The 18,511-nt window shown below is 41.9% G+C and overlaps 1 protein-coding gene across 1 annotated transcript in view; it reads right to left on the bottom strand.

Moving 5' to 3' along the window:
• Window positions 1-9,202, bottom strand: part of REV1 (REV1 DNA directed polymerase) — a 96,453-nt gene extending 87,251 nt beyond the window's left edge. The window contains 1 exon segment of the mRNA XM_038551017.1: window positions 9,120-9,202. The gene's annotated coding sequence lies outside the window, so the exon portion shown is untranslated.
• Between the last annotated feature and the right edge of the window lie 9,309 nt (window positions 9,203-18,511).

Raw genomic sequence — 18,511 nt, 5'->3', positions numbered from 1 at the left:
TAGATACGCTATCAGTTCCACCTGCTACAAATCTCTTTTCTTGCAAGTCCTTATACTAAATGTACCTGCAACTGAAAATAAAGGAAGTAGAATGTTTAAGAAATAGCCTTTGTTTTAACTTTCTAGCCTCTTTTCCCTTTGTTTTTTGCCAAGAACTCCCTATCAGGTATTCAAAACACCAACAACAGAACTCACTAATTTTTAAGATGATATGACATTCCAAATAGGATACTGCATTCCACAAAAAACATTAGGGGTCTTACTCAATGAAACAGTTTGTTTAGCTAATAGATTATTTCTGAGAAGCATTCAGTGAGTTCCAACAGAATGTAATACAACCTTTAAACATAACAATCAGCAGTAAGATTTCCTATTGGGCATAAACAATACGCAAAAGAACATTATCAACCTTCAATACTGCAAACCTGAACAGCTACTAACTTGAGAGCTCAAATTCAAAATGGCAATTAAGTTACTAAAAACACTTTACAACACTAACAACCAATCAATAAATTATCAACACCTCTACCTCACTAACAAAATCTCACCTCATATTTAGATTTATTCTCACTTAACACTAATAACCTAAGTCTAAAATTACAAATTCAAAAATGCCAAAAACGAAACTTTCACAGCCAACATTACTGAGCTTTTGAAACACTAAAAAGTATGTAGTTTATAAACTCACAACACAATTTATGTAAGTATATAACTCAAATGAACATGGACCCAGGTTTTAAACACAATTTTAGCAATAAAAGAAAATGTTACAATTTTCACCAGAAAGCAATCTTTCTACCTACATAAATATATTCAAATGCAACCTGTTATAATTTTTAGTAATGGAGATCACTGGGCTACCACTACAGAAATATGTTCTAGTTTCAACTGTCACAAACTGGGCAAATGTCTGTTCACACTTCTTCAGCTATTATTGTACAATATAAAATTTGGCTGGCATTTGTCCCTGATTCCTGGGATGGTGACTCTAAATCTTTTGAATTTCACAACTGATAGAAGTGTCTTTGTTATCCTTGGTGGGCCCCTAAGATATCTTTTTATATTAACATACAACTCTTAGCGGGCCCTTAGTTTCAAGACAGGGCTAGCCACACTTGAAAGGCCGTCAAGCAAAGGGCACCTGGATGGCTCAAAAACAAACTCTTGGTTTTGGCTCATATCATGAGATCATGATATTGCAGTTGTGTGATCAAGCCCAGAGTGTGGCTCTGTGCTTAGCGCAGAGTTGGCTTCAGATACGCTCTCCCTCGCTCTCAAGTGAATAAATAAAAAATCTTAAGAATGAAAGAAAAAAAAGACCAGTCAAGTGATTGGAGGGCTGAGCCTTTGAGCCACATGGTATCAACCTGACCTCCTGGAAGAGGAAAAGGCTGGAGACTGATTCACCACATGGCCAATAATTCAATTAATCATGCCTATGTAATAAAACTCCAATAAAAACTCTGGACACCAAGGCTTAGGTGAGTTTCCCTGGTTGATAATCACTTTTCAATGTAGCAGGAGGATAACACATCCTGATGACATGGAAGCTTCATATTTGGGACCTTTCTGGACCTCTTTCTAGGGATCTCTTCATTTGGCTTGCCCTGATTTGTATCATTTATAATAAAAATATTATTTCAAGTACAGTTCATGCAAGCACTTTCCTGAGTTCCGAGCCACTCTAGCAAATTATCAAATCTGAAGTAGTGGGAACTCCCAAATTTGTAGCCAGTTGGTCATAAGTACAGGTGGCCTGGAAACCCTTGAGCTTAGAGTGGGTAATCTAATGTCTGCCCTAACCGTGGGTAGTTAATGCCAGAATCATATAGCAGCTGTACAACAGGATACAGTTTCATCTCTCTCCTATACGGACTGAATGAGAAAAAGCCAAGGGAAAGCACTTTTTAAGGCATAAACCATTACAAAGAGTAAAGGACTTTTTTGGTTATGCTCTCAAAAATATTAAGGAAGAGGGACACCTGGGTAGCTGAGCCTTCAGCTCAGGTTGTGATCCCAAGGTCCCAGGATCGAGTCCCACACTGGGCTCCCCACAGGGAGCCTGCTTCTCCCTCTGCCTGTGTCTCTGCCTCTCTGCGTGTCTGTCATGAATAAATAAAATAAAATCTTTTTAAAAATAAAAAAATATTAAGGAAGAAACAAAATATTTTTTAAATTCAGGATTGTCCGATTTAATTTTTTGGAAAAATGCTTAAATAGAACTTATTTTAAGATAAAATTCAGAAGTCTGGTGAAAAGCATTTAAAAGGGAAAGGAATATAAATAATAAGACAAATGCCTAAATGATAAAAATATATCAAGTTCATTCTTAGTAATCTCAAGTGTAGAAATGATGGAGTTTAGAAAAATATAAGATTCAGCTATTTTCTGACTAAATCTTCAAAAAGTTCATTTTAGCCTTGGTTATAATCAGGAATAACTGAAGCCACTAAGAAACATTTTGGTTACTCAGACACTGGATTCAAATAATCATTCACATGACAATCAACTTTCCCCCACCCTACCTAATCTTTAATTCAACCATAAAGCCACAACACCAGAATGGACTTTTAAAAAGTTACTCAAGGGGGGATCCCTGGATGGCGCAGCGGTTTGGCGCCTGCCTTTGGCCCAGGGCACGATCCTGGAGACCCGGGATCGAATCCCACATCGGGCTCCCGGTGCATGGAGCCTGCTTCTCCCTCTGCCTGTGTCTCTGCCTCTCTGTGTGTGTGTGTGTGACTATCATAAAAAAAAAAAAAAAAAAAAAAAAAAATTAAAAATTAAAAAAAAATCCACTCAAGGGGATCCCTGGGTGGCTCAGTGGTTTGGCACCTGCCTTTGGCCCAGGGCCTGATCCTGGAGACCCCGGATCAAGTCCCACATCGGGCTCCACATCGGGCAGCATGGAGCCTGCTTCTCCCTCTGCCTGGGCCTGATCCTGGAGACCCCGGATCAAGTCCCACATCAGGCTCCACATCGGGCAGCATGGAGCCTGCTTCTCCCTCTGCCTGTGTCTCTGCCTCCCTCTTTGTGTCTTTCATGAATAAATAAATAAAAATTTTTTAAAAATAAAATTAAAATTAAAAAGTTACTCAAGCTAGGGGTGCCTGGGCGGCTCAGTAAAGTGTTTGCCATGGGCTGAGGTCATGATCCTGGGGTCTTGGGATCAAGCCCGCTCCCCCACCTCAGCAGGGAGTCTGCTTCCTCCTCTGGTTCTTCTCCTCCTCCTGCTCAGCGCCCTAAAACACAGACACTCACTCTTGGTCTCTCAAAATAAGGAAATAAAATATTTTTTAGAAGTTACTCTAACTAGGAGCATCTGTGTGGCTCAGTTAAGCGCATGACTCTTGGTTTCAGCTCACATCATGATCTCAGGGGCCTGAGATAGAGTCCACTTGGGGAATCTGCGCTTAGCTAGAGGTCTGCTGAAGTTCCTCTCTGCCCCTTCCCCTGCTTGTGTGTATGCAAGCTTTCTCTCTCTTAAAACAAACAAACTTAAAAAAATTACTCAAACTATCCTGTGTGCGTAGGCAACTACCTGACTACATGAGAAAACATATTCTGACTGAATATCCTCCTTATTAAAATGATAAAGATCTACTTCATAATCATTAACTTTACTGTTTACTTGCCATCTGAAATTTTAGCCTTAAGCAAATTGAAAAATATCCATGTTTTCTTAAATCACATCTATTATATGCAAAACTTTTCAAACTATTTATAAAGCTGACCTTCCACAACACAGATGCTTTGACTTGTTTCAGTAACTCTGTAATGAAAAAGAAAATGATTTTGCCTATCAAAACATTCTTCACTTATAATAAAATATATAGGTATTTAAGTATGGGTTAATTTCAAAAACAAAAAAACTTAGCCACAAACAATGAAACTACTTGTAGTTAGAGCAACACCACACACAAACTAACATGATAAAACATAATAACAAGTTTCCAAACAGAAACTTTGTCTTAATATGCTTCAGAAAAAAAAAAAAGTGCTTCAGAGCAAACTGGTTATGACCCTGGGTTACAGAATGAGGTAGGAATAGATTGATATCCTAGCTCCTTTCTTACCTGTGTGTCTGGCTCCAAGGAACATTGTCTGTTTCTTTGTAACTGTGCCTACCTTAGAGTGGTTATGGATATTAAATGAGACACTGGCTTAGCAAAGGGCCTGACACAATGTTTAGTAACTTAGCAATTATTAAATTTTCGAACAAATGTTACACAGAGAAGCAACATTTTGATTTTTTCCCATAAGTTTAGGGCCCACAGATAGGATCCTACTGGTTAAAGTTCAGACTAAGAAATTAAACATGTTCCTATAAAGAGGCACTTTACTAAAGATATGTGGCCTAAGTAGAAATAACTGGAAGCAAGCAAGTGCGGTTACTACAGGGACACTTAGTTTCTAAGAATTCCAAGTTGCATTAGATCAAAGTATCAATTGTTATATCTAGTGTCTGTCCCCATTAATTCTTTCTTCTCAATTTCTATAAAACATTAAGGAAAAAACTAAATCACATTTTGAAAAGATAAAAAGAAAAGGGGAAAAAAAAAAGATGCAATGTCAGAGCACCTGGGTGGCGCAATTGGTTGAGGTGCCCCTTTTTTGGTTTTGGCTTCAGTCATGACCTCAGGGTTGTGATCTCAGAATCATGAGATTGGGCCCATGTCAGTCTGCTTGGGATTCTCTCTATCCCTCTCCCCTACTCGCACACACTTTCTTTCTCTCAAAATAAATCTTAAATATATATATGTATATATATATATAAAGTATAGTTGGATCACTATAAGCTCTAATTAAGAACCAAATGCAATTTTGGGGGGAAAACCCATAAAGAAAAATAACAGAAACTGAACACAAAAGATGATAAAACACTTCCCCTTTCCCAAATACTCTGGGACTCATCCTTCAACCGGATCTTCAAGGGTTTTCCATCTTCAGCCTCCAGCAAGTCCTTTCATTGCCACAGTCCTATCTCCAGCAGAACTTCAAAGGGAAATATGTAAAAGCTACTCTGGTGGGCAGCTGCTAAGATAATCTCTCCTAGCATCTTCCACAGATCTGAAAATGAAAAAACTGAGTTCCACATTAAGACCAATACTAGTTGCCATCCTCAACAGTTAATTTTTTTTTTTAAGATTTATTTATTTATTCATGAGAGACACACAGAGAGAGAGGCAGAGACACAGCCAGAGGGAGGAGCAGGCTCCTCGCAGGGAGCCCAATGTGGGACTCAATCCCAGATCCTGGGATCACGCCCTGAGCCAAAGGCAGGCGCTCAACCGCTGAGCCACGCAGGCGTCCCAACAGTTTATTTTTTAATCCATTCTAGGCATCCACAAAATGTTTTTAAATAGGTCCATACATATGACTTTGGTGGCCAAAAATAACACCAAAATACAAATTTCAATGATTATGCCTTTGTCTCCTGCAAAAACACAAAATCCTAAGTGATTCCAAGCTAATTTCAAATACTGTTTCTAAAAACTACAAAATAACCCTGTTCTAAGCACCAAACGTATATTAACTCAATTATTACTCACCACAATCCTAAAAGGTACATATGGTCCCCATCTCACAGAGAAGCAAACCGAAGCACCAAAAGATATTAACTTGCCCAAGACTACAGAATGAGTAAATAGTAGGAGATAGGACGCTGACCCAGCCTGTCTGATTCCATAACAGAGTTTAAACTCTGCATACCATTCTTTCATGTAACAAGCTTTGCTGAGCACCTACTGTGTGCCAGGAAGAATTCTGAGCTTTGGGGACACAACGGTGAGAACAAGTCATACAAGGCCCCCGCCCTCTAGTGGGAGAGAGGCCTTGGAGCAAACAAGTCTATGGGGAAAAGTAGTAAATAAGTAAACAGTGTATCTTCACCTAGCAATAAGTTCTATGAACAAAAATAAAAATGAAAGCATCAAAAGTGGCAGACGAAAGGGATCAGGGAAGGCCTGAGGTGATGACATCTGACCAGAAAACAGAAGATATAAAGGCAAGATAACCACGAGGAGGAAGGGGTAGCTCAACTAAGAGAACAGCCAAGTTTTACACCCCTAATGTAGGAACAGCTTGATAGTTCAAAAAATGGCAAAAGGATCAGGAGGCTGGGGCAGGGTGATTAAAAATCACACAGTAAGAGGTCCACTTAGGATTGGTAGCTGCCAAATCACGTAATGTCCCGAGAGGCTGCAGCAAAGAGTTCTGATTCAATACTTAGGGTACAGGAAGCTTTCAGAGGCTTTTGAGCACAAGAATGACAGTATGATTTATGTAGCTAAAAAAATAGCTGTGGGGGCGCCTGGGTGGCTCCTCAGTTAAGCAGCTGCTTTGGGCTCAGGTTAGGATTTCAGGGTCCTAGGACCCAGCCCTCCCTTTTTCCTTTTCGTGCTCACCGGGAAGTCTGCGTGTCCCTCTCCTTCTCTCTGCCCCTTACCGTGCTCATCCTTGAGGGCACACGTGAGTGCTGTCAAATAAAATAAAAAAACAAATAAATAAAAAAATTACTCTTTTATGTGGGGATCAGTCAGGAAGAAAAGCAAGAGAAACGGGGATATCAGGGAGGCACTGTTACAACAGCCTAAGGAAGAGGTACTGGAACTCAGACTAGGATTCATGGTTTTCAAGCAGATGAGACACTAAAAGAAGACCATGGACTCAATTGTTTCTAAAAGAGTGTTTTTAAAATATGCTTCCTCCCGTCATCTTCATCCCCTCTTCCTGACTTGACTGGGAAAAAATCAGATTCTTTTTTAATATCCAAGTTAATGGTTCAGTTGGCGCTTATATATAGGGGGGAAAAGATTAGAACATATTTTCTTCAGGAGGGACTTGGGCGGCTCAGTTAAGTGTCCCACTCTTAATTTCAGCTCAGGTCACAATCTCAGGGTAGTGAGATCAAACCCTGAGTGGAACCTGCTTAATACTCTCTCCCTCTCCCTCTGCTACCCTACCCAGCCCTGCTCACTCTCTAAAAAAAAAAAAAAAAACCACCAGACTTCCTTCATTTATGTGTCCTGTTCAATATTCTATAATGTATAACATGCCACATACATGCCTACATTCTTGAGAAGCAGAAAGAGCTTTACTAATGTTTAGCTTAGAGCTCACTCATTTACCTGGAGACAAGAAGTACCTAGCACCTCTTCTAATCAACTCTCTTCTCATGTTTTGTTTCCAGCATATGCTGGCTCATTCTAGATTGTGAATTGCAATAAAAAAAAAAGTATACCAAAGGGAATATGTATTTATTGAGCATCACTGTGTACCAAGTACTCATTGGATGCCTTACATTTTTTAAAGACTCGTTTAATCCTTAGCTACTCAAGGTAGAAAATAATGTCTTCATACTACACCTAAGGAAAAAAATCAAATATTAATAACCTAAATTGTCCAAGGTCACACAGCCAATAAACCAGAATTTAAGTCTACGTGTATCTCTAAAGTGATCTTTCCACTACAGCAACTGTCAAAGAACTATCAAATATATGAAGTATTCCCAACTTATTAATGACGAACTTGTTGCTCGTGAGGACGGGGTTTCTTTTTCTTCAGCAAAACGGAAGTTTGCATGGAGTGATCCTACCAACTCAAACACATTAATTTGGAAAAATTATTTTCCACTTGGGGTATCATAAGCATTAATCCTAAAAGAGTGATTCCTGTCTTTTTAGGGAAAAAAAAAAAATCTTAACCACATTGTTTACTATAAAATGAAAGTTCAATGACAAAAGACGAGTTTGGAATGGATGGAGAGAAAAAGAGGACACCGACAAAAGATAATCATCACGACATGACACATGTAGAATCTGAGTGGCAGATAAACAAGAGCTGAGTGGAGGTCCTCCTAGGGACTTGGGGTCCTTGCGAGGTGAACCTCCAAGAGTCCAGCATAGGAAACCTAAGGGGGGAAACCGCTGCTCGCAGCACCTGCACCGGCTAAGACAAGGCTCGTGGGGAAGCAGAGATGGGAAATCTGGAGAGCAGGTGGACCGGACCGCCGCAGGATGGACCTCTGCGTACTCCCAGCAAGAACCAGCGTCACGGTGTGCCCAATCCTAAAGAAGAAACGGCCAATTCCCCGAGACTGAAGTGGGGAGGCCAGAGAGACCAGACACACAGAATTAAGAACCGTTACATAAAAGTCCTTAAAAGTTAGTTACAGGTCCTTTTACAGGAGGTGCCCGTCTAAACGATACCATTGCCAAATCTCTGTACATGCCCTGCGAAGGTGTAACCGACAGAAATCATAAACTTACACCATCTGTAATTATTTTATTTTAAACAAGGGGCGGGGGGGGGGGGCTCAACTGAGGTGTGATATATTCAGGTATGTTATTTCCTCACAGACCGGGTTTGGGCAGTAAGAGCAGCGAAATACACAGGGAAAGGCCCCCTTGGGTCCACACAGGGGCTCGCTCGGTCATCTCAATGCCGAGGGAAGTGTGGAAAGGGCACTTGTAAGGACAGCTGGGGAAGGGTGCCCTGCACGCTAAGGGAACAGGGAAAACTAAGTGAATAAAAACCGCCGTCGGAGAGTCCAACGCCGAGGTCGGGACCCCCGGGGGGGCGGGGAGGCCCGGCGCGGCGGGCGGCGGGAGGCGGGAGGCGGGCGGGGGACCCCGGCGACGCTCGACGAACCCGCGGCCGAACGCGCGCACGAATGAATGGCGCGGCGCTCAATGGCCGGCCCAGGCGCCGCCGCAGGGGAAGGAGTTTGCGGCGCGGTGTGAGCGGGGCCGGGGTGGCGTCCGCCGGCGGGGCCCCGGGAGCACCCGGGAAGGGCCGCCGGGCAGCTCGCGGGCGCGGGGCGGCCGCGGGCGGGCGGCGGGCGGCGGGGTCGGCGGCGCCCGGCCGGCCGCGCCATGGCGGAGGGGGAAGGGGAGGTCACGCGTTACATAACCCGGCGGCTGCCGCGCTCGGGGACGCCGCGGGCCGCCCAGGCCGCGAGAGGACGGCCTGCGGCGCCCGGGCCGGCGCGCCCTCCCCAGCCCCGCCTCGGGCCGTCCGCGCTCGGGCCGCCGCCGGGCGGGTCTGCGGCGCCTCCGGGCGACGCGTGTCCGGTCCCACCCCTCCCCCACCCCGCCGCCGGCCCGGGGGTCGCTCACCTTCCGCGTTGCCCCGGGCCACCATGCCCGGGCACGGCCGCCCGTTGGGCCTCGCGGGCTCCGGCGCCGCTGCGGCCGCCGCACCGCGCCCCCGCCGGGGGCCGAGAAGAGGGTCGCGGGAAGGAGTCACCCAGCCGCGCCGCGGCCCACGCTCGCCCCACGCTCACGGCGGCCGGCCCTGCGCGCGCTCCGCCGCGGCTCCCGCCCCTCCCTCCCTCGGGCGGGCGCGCGCGCCGCAGCCCCGCAGCTCCGCCCCGCCCCGCCCCTCCCCCTCCGCGCCCGCGCGCCCTGGCTCCGCCCCCTGCCCCGCCCCCCCGCGCGCGCCGGCCGGCCCGAGGCGCGCGGCTGGCGGCCGCTGTCCCCGCCCCGGCTCGCGCTCACCCCGCGCCGCGCCCCGGGCCGCCCTGCCCCGCGGCCGCCGCGCCTCGGAGCTCCGCGGCGGCCGGCCCCGCCCCCCCGGCCCCCCGGCCCCCCGGCCCCCCGCCCTCCCGCCGCCGCCGCCGCCGCCGCCGCCGCCGCCCGCTGGGGGCAGCGCCTCCGCGGCACGTGACCGTCTCGCTCGCGGAGGCGGAGAGGAGCGCGGCGCGGAGGGCGGCCCTGCAACCGCGCAGCCTGCTGGCCTCCCGCTCGGGCCGCCGCGCCCCGGTCGCCTCGGGCCGCCGAGGGGGCGCTGCCTGCGCTTCCGAGGGTCGCCCCCGCCCCGCCCCGCGAGGCACTCCCCAGCCCGGGAGGAGACCGACCACGCTTAAAACCCTGTAGTGCCTCAAGACGACCTGAAACCCGGTGCCCCTCTCCGCTAGCGACTGATTTGCAGTGACATCTAGCGGAGAAGGGGACGCTCGCGAGCCGACACTTCGCTGTGTCGGGGAGCGACCGAGAACCACGGCCCTCGCAGGTTAGCGGGAACGGACACTGCGCCACGGAGTTGAGGCGATGTGTCGCCGGCGCCCGCAGGGACGCCAGCGCGGTCTCTGGCGCTGTGAGTTTCCGCCCGGGACGGCACCTGGGTGTTCGCAGAGCGACGGCGGGTGGCCCAGCCCACGTGCAGCGCGGGGGTGACACTCGAAAGCGATTTTCAACTATCGTTATAAAAAAAATAAAAAGAAGTCGTATGCTGTGTATGCTTAAATACAATCTTAATTGAAGGCCTTGCGGCAAAAGACAATTGTTCCATAAGGACCATTTCCCCCCTTTTTGGCAGTGTCGCTTTGCCAAGAGATCCCACGTTACTATTATAATAGTCTTTATTGTTGTAATGAGCAAAATGAAGCGACCCTCGGTGCAAAGCCCCAACACTTTCTTTCCCTTAGTCCCTTACCTAAGATACTTGAAGAGTTTGAACGTACTTAGGAAACGGTACTCTTTGGAAAACTGATTTTGCGGAGCTGAGACTGATTTATTGGTAATTCAGAGAATATTCGAATGACTTGTTTCTTTTATCCTAGCCTTTTCTGGTTTTGCCATTTTGTAGACTTATAGATGCACTGTAACTCCGGTATTGTCTCTAACCCAGCAAAATCAAGTGGTATGTTTTTCTGAGACGTCATAATTTAGTACAAATTGCGTATTTTCAGCAGGCTCACAATCAATTGCCCACTGCAACTAAGGGTAATCTTCATCTGCTGAGATCTCACAGAAGAACAGTAGTAACCTCTTACTATTTTTTAATGAGTGTCTCTAAATGGCAGCATTGTTCACAAAAAATGGCAAAACTTGATTTTCAAATTGAAAAAAACTTGAGAAATCTACAAGGAAATGTACTATTGTATTTCAACTGCAGTTTCCTTTCCCACTCACTCCTATTAGAGATTTTTTTTTTTCTCAAGAAAGAAACACATTGCGCTAACTGACCTTGGCAACACCTTTATAAAATATGGTAGGATGGTGTGACTGCATTTCAGTGCTAACTAGTAGAAAGCCTCTGCTAAGAAAGAAAAAAAAATCACATTGCTCCTTACATAAAAATAGAATAAAAAGAGAGCCGAAAACTACATTTAAAACAAAATGTATACAAACTCTAGAATCCTTCATATAATTTTGTCAGTTTTATTTTTGCTCATTCTGGAATATTCTGTTACATGCTATCCCATAATATATTAAACAATGTCTGAAGAGCCTTTTATTTCAATTTTGTCCAGTCATCTACATTCATCCTTCATTTACTGCCATGTATTCTCATGAGGACCATCTTTCCCAGTCTGAGGGGAACTGGCCTGACCTTTGGGTAATGCAACTGAGAGAGCCACTCTGGACTCCCACACTTGGGAGATGTTTTGGGGCACTCTACCTTATTACTTTTTTTTTTTTTGAGCTTCATTAAAATTTATTTTTGAGATTTCTATCATTACTGACATCTCAAAGGGCCTATGAAAGTGCAGACACTTGCAAGGATAGCCCTGGGAAAGGACATGGCTCTTATCCTTTAACCTCTGTATCTGGCAGTAAACTTTCCTTGAAAACATCCACATCTAGTCTCTCAAATACCAAAAACAGAAAATAAGAACATGAAACCATTAAAACAGAGATTTGTACTCAAGTCCCTTGGGTGATATACACACAATAACTCCTGTGATTTACTCATGGGAAAGAACCATCATGCTGATGGTTGTAAGGCATTCAGCACATTATGCTGAAAGATGAAATAATAACAAGGAAGAATGAGCACAAACCCACAGAAACTTAGAAAGGAATTTGGAACCAGAATTGGTTTACCAAGACCTAATTCATCTAAACACATTATCTGTTTTTACAGAGTAAAAAGAGACCATGGACAGGTATATATATTTAAATAACATAGTTCACAAAATTCAGGATGATTCAACAATTAGTAATGATGAGCATTCTGAATGCCACTCACTCTTTGGTTAATAAAGAACAAAATCCACTTCCTGCTTGTGAAAAGTTTCCAGGGTAGAAAGGGAGGCAAATCTTTAAACAGGCACCAGCAGTACAGGTTCAGGACTGCCACTGGAAAGTGTTCTATGGGAACACAGAATGGGTGTCAGGGCGGCTTCCTAGAGGGAGGGACATCTCAGTAAAGACCGAGATACTAGTAGAGTTGGCTATGGGAATGCCACTCTCCATGGAGAGGGCACCATGTGCAAAGGCAAAGAAGAGAAAGAGAACAGGGAAGATTCCAGAAACTGCAAAGTACAGAGGGATATAGGTGGGGGGTATATTGAAAAAAGGAGGTTAGGGAGGCAAGTAGGGGCAAGAGCATAAAGGGCCCCTTACAGTATATGAATGTTTTGACTGTATCCTAAGGGTAATGAATCATTGAAGGGTTTGTTTGGCTTTAAGTTTTTGTTTGGTTTTGGTTTTTGGTTTTTAAAGATTTTATTTATTTGAGTCAGAGCGAGCACAAGTAGGAAGAGGGGGGAAGGACAGAGGTACAGGGAGAAGCAGACTCCTCACTGATCAAGGAGCACAATGCAGGGGCTCCATCCCAGGACCCTGAGATCATGACCTGAGCCCAAGGCAGACACTTAACTGACTGAGCCACCCAGGTGCCACAAGTTTTGTTTGTTTGTTTGTTTTAATTTATTTAAATAATTTCTATACCCAACATGGGGCTTGAACTCAAGACCCCCAAGATCACTTGCTCTTCCAACTGAGCCAGCCAGGCACCTCAAATCATAAAGAGTTTTAGCTGATAAAGTGACTTCACAAAGTCACTCTGGCTCTTGCATGGAAAGTAGGGTTGGAGGCAGTCAGGAAGTCTTGTATTAGGTCCAGGTGCCCAGGTACAGCCACAGGGGAAGCAGTGGGTTGGATTTGACCAGGGTAGGGGTTTTGCAAAGCAAGTATAATACACAGAGAAAAGGCAAAGAAATTGAGGATATATTCAAGGGAGGGATTATATTGATTGATCATGGAACTGAGGCTCATTAATTTTTTTTTTTTCACAGCATTCTTGGGCAAAAGAAATACCTAACAGTTTTACTTATAAAGGAAGTAAGGCCAAACAACTTAATAAGCATTCGTGACATAACAACTTAGTAGACATTTAAAAAAAAATACATGTAAAATGAAGCAAAAATAATACTTGAATTTCATTTTTAAACAACCATTACTACCCAATGGGACCGAGGTGCCATTCTCACACTTCTCAAACTATGGGGTCAGATTGGACACTGCTACCCTCATTTCCCAGTCCACACTGGCAAAAACCATTCATACATATTGCTTCATAGTCCATTATAACAGGTATAGAGGCATGTGACTAGGTCAGTTGGTAAAGCATGCAACTCTTGATCTCAAGGTCATTAGTTCAAGCCCCATACCGGCCATGGAGCCTACTTAAAAACAAAAAAACAGGGACACCTGAGTGGCTCAGCAGCTGAGCATCTGCCTTCGGCTCAGGTCGTGATCCCGGAGTCCCAGGATAGAATTCTGCATTGGGCTCCCTGCATGGAGCCTGCTTCTCCTTCTGCCTATGTCTCTGCCTCTCTCTCTCTGTGTCTCTCACAAATAAATAAAATCTTAAAAAAAAACAACAACAGAAAAACAAAAAAGCAAAACAGGAAGTACAGTTTGTCCCATTACTGCTGATAATAAGTTAAATCCTTGGCTAGGTGCTGACAGCCAGATCTCTCCATTGTAAAAGCACATTTTTTCCCCTGTGCATGCTGTTGAGTACTTTTTAGCAAGTGAATAGTCTCTTCAACAATTTTTTAACCCAATGGTTTCAATATTCGTGGATGATCTTGTACTGAATCAGTTGTTGTATTGGGCTGCAAAGAAGTAATTTTCTAATTCCATATTTTCTCCCACATTGATTAGATGGCATTTTTCTTTAAAAAAATAACTGCCCATATCAACTGGGAATAAACTATCATTTTTCCTTGAAAAGGAAGGCAAATGCTTAATTCTTTCCCTTTAATTACTAATATTCATAGAAAAAGTATTATCTAATAGTTCTCTCCAATGGTGATAAATGAGCTTTTTCTTTCTCTTTTTGTTTTTCCTCCTTTTTCTTGAAAATTTGGACTCATAAATATTTATTTATTGTAATCTTGCAATTAATTATACTCATCCTTTTTGATGTGTAAATTGTTCCAGATTTGGCCAGTTATAGCCCATTCAAGTTGATGCCTATCCCCTAACACACTCAAGTAGTTATTTTTTGTTAAGATTTTATGTATGTATGTATGTATGTATGTATTCATTTAGAGTGCCAGCAGGAGGAGGGGCAGAGGGAGAGGGAAAGAATCTCCAGCAAACTCCCCACTGAGCACAAGGCCCCAATGTGGGGCTCAATCCCACAACCCAGAGATCATGACTTGAGCTAAAATCAAGAGTTGATCAATTAACTGACTGAACCACCCAGGTGCCCCCACCCCATTATTTGTTTAAACTTTTGTTTTGTAATCTAATAAGGCTACCACTATTACTCTTCTCTTTTGGGGCTTTCTTAGCTATTGATGCTTACTAATTTTTTGATTTTAGGATCAACTTATATAGTTCTCTGGGGAGGGGGAACTTGATATCTTTATTGGGATCTCATTAAACTTATATGTAAACTTGGAGATAATTTCTGATGGGGAGTCATTTTATCTAAGGACCTGGGACATCATTCCATTTATTCATTGTCACATTGGAATCTTTCAGAAGTTTCCCAAAATTTGACTGTATAAGTTTATGCACATTTCTATTTTTATGTATTTTATTTATGTGTTTTTGTTCCAATAGTAAATAGTCTCCTTATTTATTATCTTTTTATACTGGTTATTGTTTATATGAAATTTATTGATTTTTATGTTAATTGTATATTCTTCTACTGTACTAAGAGGCCTATTGTTTGAATTGGTATTTTTTCATTGATTTTCTTGGGCTTTTCATATAATTTGCATACAGATATCATTTTAACTCCTTATTTGTCATTTTTATTCCTCCAATCATTTTTCTCTTATTTAATTGCTTTGGTTAATATCTCCAATATATCATAGCTAAAATAGTGGGAAACGGCTTTGTTCCTAATTTTAATGGGAATGGGTTCAATGTTTCACATTAAATAAGACAGTAATTTTGAGATTAAGATATATATTAAGTATGATCCTGAATATAAAAAAGGAATTTGGACTTCCAGTTTCACTTTTGATCTCTAGAGACCTTGGAAGTCATCACTCCCATCCTTATAAGAATCAGTAACTTTTTTTTTTTAGATGTATTAGAGAACTGAGATTACATGACAAACCACCACCCAAAAAATCTAGAGATAAGCATATCCAGAGTATATAGCATAGGATCTGGTTCCCCAGAGCAGAAACTTTTGGATGCCATAAGAAAGTAGGAACACTTACATGGAAATTTTGATAAATTGCTAGAAGCTATTTGGACTAATGTAAGAGTGAGAAACATGGGAGCAGCAGTCATAGACTTTAATTCAAGTATAGTAAGAATCACTTTAGCGACGCCTGGGTGGCTCACTGGTTGAGTGTCTGCCTTCACACCCAGGGCATGATCCTGGAGTCCCGGGATCGAGTCCCACATCAGGCTTCCTGCATAGAGCCTGCCTCTCCCTCTGCCTATGTCTCTGCCTCTCTCTGTGTCTCTCATGAATAAATAAATAAAATATCTTTAAAAAATCACTTTAAATGTTAATGGTCTAAACATACCAGTTAAACAACAGATGTTTTCAGGTTTTTTCTTTTTTTTTTTTTTTTTAAGATTTTGTTTATCCCTGAGAGACACACAGAGAGGCAGAGACACAGGCAGAAGGAGAAACAGGCTTCCTGCAGCAAGCCTAATGCAAGACAGATTCCCAGGACCCTGGGATCACAACCAACTAAGCCACTTAGGTGCCCCTGAAGTTGGATTTAAAACAAAACAAGACTAGATACTATGTACAACAAAACCCACTTCAAATATAAGGACTCAGTTAAAAGTAGTGGGGTAGAAAAAGGTATACCTTGCTAGCACTAACTCAAAGAAAGTTGGAATGGCTATAATAATTTTAATCCAAGAGAGTTCTAAACAAGGAATATTATCAGGGATAAAGAGCAATTACATATTGATAAAAGGGTTAATTTTCTTTTCTTTTTTTTAAAGATTTATTTATTTATTCATGAGAGACACAGACTGAGAGAGAGGCAGAGACATAGAGGGAGAAGCAGGCTCCTCACAGGAAGTCTGATGTGGGACTCGATCCTGGATCCCAGGATCATGACCTGAGCCAAAGGCAGGTGCCCAACCGCTGAGCCACCCAGGCATCCCAAGGGTTAATTTACCAAGAAGATATAACAATCTGTACTTTATATGTACCTAACAACAGAGTGTCCAACTACACGAAACAAAAGCTGATGGGACTGAAAAGAGAACTAGACAAATCTACTATTATAGTTGAAGGCTTTTACACCCTCTGTCAGTAATTCATAAATCGAGCAGGCACAAAAAATCATAAGGATATGAATGACCTGAACAGCACTATCAATCAACTTGATCTAATTGACATTTATAGGATACTCATCCAACAAGAGCAGAATATACATTCTTCTCAATTGCACATGAAACATTCACCAAGATAGACTGCATTCTGGGCCATGAAATACACCTTAACAAATTTAAAAGAATAGAAATCATACAAAGTATGTTCTGAGACCATGAAATTAAACTAGAAATGAATAACAGAAAGATAGCTGGGAAAATCTCCAAATGTTTGGAGATTAAAACAACACATTTCTAAATAACACAAGGATCAAAAAAGTCTCAAGAAACATTTAAAAATATTTTGAACTAAACTGAAAATGAAAATACAATTTATCAAAATGTGTGGGGTGTAGTGAAAGCAGTACTTAGAAATTTTTAATATCAAATACATATATTAGGAAAGAGAAAAGATCTAAAATCAATGATTTTCTACCTTAGGAAAGTTGAAAAATAAGAACAAGTTAAATCAGCAGGAAAAAAGGATATAATATAATTAGAGCCAATATCAGTGAAATTGAAAACAGGGAAACAAGAAAATCAACAAAAACAAAATTTGGTTCTTTTGAAAAGATTAATAACATTGATAAGCCTCTAGGCAGGCTAACCCAGAAAAAAGAAGACATAAATGACCAATATCAGGAATGATATTGGTAATGGCTTAATTCTCCATGGGCGTTAAAAATAGAATAAGGTAATATTATAAACAATTTTGATAGCCAAGATGAATACTTTGAAAGATACAACCTACCAAAACTCACCTAAGGATATAGTCTTTTCAAGATCCAAATCTCTATCTACTAAAGAAATTGAATCAAGTCTTCCCAACAAAGAAAAATGCCAGGCCAACACGGTTTCACTGGTGAATTATACCAAATACTCAAAGATAAAAACATTGATTCTACCCAGGATCTTTCAGAAAATGAAAAAAGAAATACTTCCTGCCTTTTTCTATTATCAAAACCAATTGAAGATGGGACAGCTAAGGAAAAATACAGTCTCTCATTAACTGAGACACAGAAATCCTTAAAATATTAGCAAATTGAATTCAACAATATATAAAATCTATGATCATTACAACCAAATAGAGTTTACTCTAAGAATGCAAAACTGGTTCAATATTCATAAATCATTCAATGTAATTAATCATATTAAGGATTATTAAAACTCACATGATTATGTCAATAGTTGCTGAAAAAATATTAAAAATTTTTAGGCTAGAAATAGTTTTTTAGCTAATGAAGGGTATAAAAAACCTACAGTTTATATTATACTTAATGGTGAGAGACTGAATTCTTTCTCCTAAGAACAGGAACAAAGCAAGTATATTCTTTCTCATAATATTACTCAGTATCATACTGGAAGTCCTAGCCAATGCAATATGACAAGAAAAGGAAATAAAATTATGCAGACTGGACAGGAGGAAATGAAATTGTCTTTATTTAAAGATGACATAATTGTCTATGTAGAAAACCTGAAAGAGAATCTATAAAAAATCTCCTATGACAAGTAAGTGAGTATAGCAAGGTCACAGAATACAAGATCAATATACAAAAGGCATTTGCTTTTATATATACCAGCAAAGCATAATTGGAATTTGAAATGAAAATAAGAAATCAATAGTCAATACAAAAGGCATTTGCTTTTATATATACCAGCAAAGCATAATTGGAATTTGAAATGAAAATAAGAAATCAATAGTCATCAATGGGGGCACCTGGCTAGGTCAGTTGATGGAATGTGCAACTCTTGATCTTGGAGTTATGAGTCCAAACCTCATTTTGGCCTTAGATATTACTTAAAAGAATAGTCATCAATGGCATTTTAAATGGAAAGATAATAGCTAATTACTACTAATGTAGCATGTATGTTGAAATCATCCTGTCTTATTTCAAATGGACAGCTTAATTCATGCTGTTTTTAATTTAGCAACAAAAGACAGGAATTTCCTTGTCAAACAAATGAGC

Source organism: Canis lupus, chromosome 10 (genome assembly GCF_011100685.1).
Source record: "Canis lupus familiaris isolate Mischka breed German Shepherd chromosome 10, alternate assembly UU_Cfam_GSD_1.0, whole genome shotgun sequence".
NCBI classification, from domain to species: Eukaryota; Metazoa; Chordata; class Mammalia; order Carnivora; family Canidae; genus Canis; species Canis lupus.
The sequence above is the reverse complement of the archived record's forward strand: the minus strand, read 5'-3'. Positions and strand labels throughout refer to the sequence as shown.